The following is a 5471-nucleotide window of genomic DNA, read 5'->3' on the forward strand; positions in this document are numbered from 1 at the left end:
TTCTAATCTAAACTTTAAAATATCATTCAAATTAAAAGTACTACGTAAACCAAATGTTATAATCTCATTCAAATACAAATTCAAAGTTCAAAAGTCAACAAACAAACAACCAATCAAACATAACATAGCAGCATCAAAATGATCCAAGTTTGACATCAATCATCAAAATCCTCCATAATTTGCTGCAGATTTGCGTCATTGATTTCATCACCTTCATTTCCACTACTTGGACCATAAAAAGCAAGTGGTGCAGCATAAAATGTACTAGTACTACCACCACCACCACCTTGATCTAAATCAGCATCAATCTCATCTAAGAAAATATAACACATTATCAATAAATTAAAGATCAAAGCTATTGTAATTTATTGTCTGTTCAATAAACTATAATACTCACCAAGCAAGTCTTCAATATTACTTGGAAGATCAGGCTCTTTTTCAACAACCTCTTCCGTCACCCAAAAATCAACCTTATCAATAGTTTCAATATCGATTGGATCATATTGCGACTTTTGCTTTCTTTTTTTTCTTTCATTCCTAACAAATTAAATACAATATATGATAAGCCTAGTATATTAGCTATACAAAATCTAATGATATGAAATGAAAGGATGAAATATATATTACCTGGATTTAAAACACGAATTATATGTAACATACACAATATCACTTAGCCTATCATGCTCCAACCTATTCCTTCTTGTTGTATGAATTTGATCAAAAAGACTCCAATTCCTTTCACACCCTGAAGAAGCAGATGCTTGGCTAAGAATGCGAACTGCCATTTTTTGTAAACATGGAGCAGAACACTTCTAGTTTTACTTTTCTGAATCTCTTTCAATAAACCTTCTTCGTTGAAACTTACTTTCCTTTTACTAGTTTTACTTTTCTGAATCTCTTTCAATAAACCTTCCATTTGTTTTTCTACATCATACGGGACCTTAGAACACTTCTTAATGTCTCCACCTATCTTCGCCAAATGCTTTTTCATTCTATTAATTCCTCCGCCCCCAAAAGTACTCAGACAAAATAAGCATTGGTAATGCGGTTTTCCATTTATATTTTGTAAAGCAACGTATCTCCAAGTAGGATCAGTTTTTCCCCGAACACTAGAAGTTTGTGACTGATTTTTGTTACTCGTGGGAAGAAGAGAACGTTCATTCGAAGCAGAATTATTTTCAGCATTATTATTCCTAGGTAGTTATTGGTTGATACTTTCATCCATACCTAAATATTACCAGCAATCCGACCCAATAATCTCAACTCTCAAGTTCACAACAAATGAACAAACAACATCCAAAATTCAAAGTTTAGCAGTTCATCATGTCTCAAAATCAGTGTTAATAAAATCAGAGTTCACAAAATCATGTCACAAAATCAGAGTTAAAAAAATTCTTTGTTCACAGAATCATCTATCAAAATCAGAGTATACAAAATCAGAGTTCACAATGACAAAATCATGTCACATAAATCAGAGTTCACACAATCAGATTTCATAAAATCAGAGTTCACACAATCAGAGTTCACAGATTCATCTCTCAAAATCAGAGTATAAAATCAGAGTTCACAATGACAAAATCATGTCACATAAATTATAAATCAGAGTTCACACAATCAAGTTCACACAATTAGAGTTCACAGTTTCATCAGATTTCACAGTTTCATCAGAATTCAGTCAATTCACAGAGTTCACAGTATCAGATTTCATCGCAGTATCAGAGACTCAGAGTCGGTTCATCATGCAACAGTTCATAACTAAATTAAAAATTACCTGGAACTCTATTGCTTTCTCTCAGAGCTCAAAGGCACCTTGAGGCTTCAGGCTTCATCTCTTCAATGCTTCAACCTAACTCTATTGCTTTCTCTCAGAACTTGACGGAGGTGACTGGTCGAAGTGGCTGAGTGCGCGATGGAACTGACGGCGCGACGCTGCTGACTGCGCGACAGAGCTGACGGCGCGATGGACCCAACGGCGCCACGGAGCTGACGGCGCGACGGTGCTGACGGCGTAACGGTGCTGAAGGCGCGACGGATCGTGATGGCGTTCAGGGCTTCAGGCGTTCTCTGTCTCTCACTCTCTCTGACGTGATGGCGCGACGGATCGTGACGGTGATGAATGATGAGAGTGGAGCTGAAGTGCGTGGGTGTGGGTCTGTGGGTGTGGCCGTGTGGGACTGGGAATCTAGAACGCAACACGCAAGTGCGAATGGCAAAGGAGAATTAAGGTTCACATTTGACAAAATGCAAAACGGCAGCGTTTTGCTGCACGGCTAAAAAATCGGCCGAGTCTCGATTCGGTTCGACCGACTGGTAACCAACCGGTTCGTCAGTTCAATGCCGGTTTCCTAATTTTGCGATTTTTCTAATTGTCCGAACCGTTTTAGCTTTCGATTCACAGTTCAACCGGTTCGACCGGCCGATTCAAACCGGTTTTCAGAATATTGGTAATTAAACCTTATTTAAATTATTTGTATATATAAAACTTAAAATTTTAGTTTTATATATATTTTGGAACAGATATTTTTTAAATCCGACCTCGACCTGTCTTCTCATCTCACCAAAAATCTGTCCTGAGTATAATAATTACCCGTGTCGATCAAATAGAGAAAGGATGGGTACCAACAAATTCAAATAGTGTAATTATTCCAGATAATAGTGTTACGTGAATAAATTATTTTGCTAATTTTTTTGTTTGACTTCATTAGTTCAACTAATTTTTTATTGATAAACAATTAAAATTGTTTCTAATTTTTTAAAAACACTAACAGAAACATTATAAAACGTGATAAAAATAATTAAAAAAATATTATTTCAATAAATGACCAGATGTATGTATTTAGTAAATTGTTTATGCATTTTAAATTTATGTATTTAATCTTGTTATAAAATATACGTACGTAGTATACTATAATTTGGCTAATTAAAAAAATATTATTTTATCACTAACAAAATTTATTATTTTTAATTAATATTGAATCAATTTTAAACCCTGATAAATATTAATATTTTCTATTATCTTACTAAATATATATTAAAATTGTCGATCCCACAAGTTGAATAAATTATAACATCGAGACAAGTAAAGTTGAATTATATATGATAAGGAAAAGTATAAGGAGCCAATAAAATATTTATACAATATGTACAATGGAGATTTATGGAGTATTAGAGATATAATCATTAGTGTTACATTTTTCCATCAGTTGAAGCTTTTGGGATGAGTGGTATCATGACATGGTATTAAAGCGCTAGACCCGAAAAGTCAAGAGTTCGATCCTAACGGGATCCATATGACAATTATAACATAGAAATAAAAACACTTTCAACCTAATCCTGAGTGAAATAGACATCTAATCAAGTTTGGGGACGTAATAATTTATCGTTGGAATTATAAGTTATGACTCGGTCAACAGAAAAGCATGTTTTCTATTACTTGAAAAAAACTATCAAAATATCTATGAAGTTTATAAACGTTGACAAAAATATCTATAAATTAAAAAATTAATATTATATTTATGAAAGATGAATTTTGTATGACAAAAGTATCTAAATTTTAAATTTTTGTTAATTTTTTAATAAAATTTATAAACTATCCTACACTCAACTTTAACTCACTTTTTCAATTTTTTATAACGCAATCTGCACCAACTCTTGCCATAGAATTCAAAACTATTCCTACAACAAACCATACTGAAATCAATAGTGGTGGTGGTGGTGGTGATGAAAGATTAGACATCAACCGATTCACTCATAAGTTTACAATTCGGACCCAAACCAAATCAATCAAACACCAAAAAATATTCCACATATAAAAATTTTCAAATCCATTCATCCAATTTCAATTCACTTTAGTAAAACTAGAAGTAGAAACAGCCATCAACCATAAAAAATCAACAAATCCATTCATCAAATTTGAAATTTATTTCAGCAAAAATCAGAAGTAGAAGTAGCCATCAACTTGATCTTCTGTAAATCAATCTCAGCCTTCAGCAAAAAAAAAAAGAAAGAAATACCTTTTCTTCGTAGGCTGTAACATCGTCAATGGCAGATGCTCCATCCACAACGCCACCTTCCTTTCTTCTTTGATTTCTCTTTACCGAACCCTCTTCCTGCATGCAAGAGCACCACGACCCCTCTCTTTTCTTGGGCGTGCGATGATGGTATTCTCCTCTGTTGGGTCAGGCGCGCCACAATGACGTTTTCTTTGGCTGCAACAGGTGCGCCACGACGATATATATTCTCCTCAGGTTGGGTCACAGCTGCGCGATAAAAGTGTTGTAGTCACTTTAAGAGTGAGAGGGAGAAGATTCGGTGAAAATTTTTGAGAGAGAGATAAATAAAGAGAGAAGAAGAAGTGAGAAGAGAGGGAGTAACGGTAGAATGGGATAAGGGTGGAGTAGTTTAAAAATTTTATTAAAAAATTAACAAAAATTTAAAATTTAGATACTTTTGTCATACGAAACTCATCTTTTATAAATACAACATTAATTTTTTTAGTTTATAAACTAATCAATATTCATAAACTTCATGGATACTTTTAGTAATTTTTTTCTATTACTAATTAATGAGCTTACCCAGAGAAATGATATGGGCTAAGTAATGGCCACACATCGAAGATAAGAACTAGACAAAACGAAAATATCTTTGGCTTCTTTAAAGACATTAATGCTTTTATAATATGAAAAAGTGTGAAGTGTTGTTTTGTCATTACCGATTTTGGGGAAAAAGTCCCATTTTAATTTGTTGAAAAAATCAAAAAATCCATCTATTTTCATGTCCTAGTACTTCCGGATTTGGTTCAGAAACTTATTTAAACATCTCATAGATTATTCGTTGACAAGTGTTCTAATAAATTTTTGTAGGAAATAAATTATTGACAAAAAAAATTAAGATCTTTTCATTTATTTTTTAATTATATTTAGATTTATAACAAATTTTGAAGATTTGTTAGAAAAAGAATAAGGAAGGGAATATTAAGAAACATCGTAATTCAAGAATTTCTGATAATAAAATATTTTTGGATTAATATATTTTTTGATATATTAATTAAAGAGTTAATATTTAAATTTTTAAAAGATCACATACTTTTTAAATTGATCTTCTACAAAATATATTAGTCATTTTAGTGTTTAGATACTATCAAAAATCAAATTGATCATTTTCGTTAGTTAAATGATGAAATATATTATGTCATGTTAAGTAATTTGTGATATGACGATAAAATAAATTAATATTACATATTATAAAATAATTGATTGACATATCACATTAGTATATCATATATCATCTAATATGTCATAAATTTATAGAGTCAAATTAGTTTATAAAAATATATACATAAGAATTATTTTCTTCTCTAAAATTTTAAAAACGGAATAAATTAGTCACTAATATTTTTTTTGTAATCTTAAATTTTTAATATTTCTTAATTCTACAAATTTTGATCTCATTTATTAATTACACTTTATCAA

The sequence above is a fragment of the Arachis duranensis genome, chromosome 7 (genome assembly GCF_000817695.3).
Source record: "Arachis duranensis cultivar V14167 chromosome 7, aradu.V14167.gnm2.J7QH, whole genome shotgun sequence".
NCBI classification, from domain to species: Eukaryota; Viridiplantae; Streptophyta; class Magnoliopsida; order Fabales; family Fabaceae; genus Arachis; species Arachis duranensis.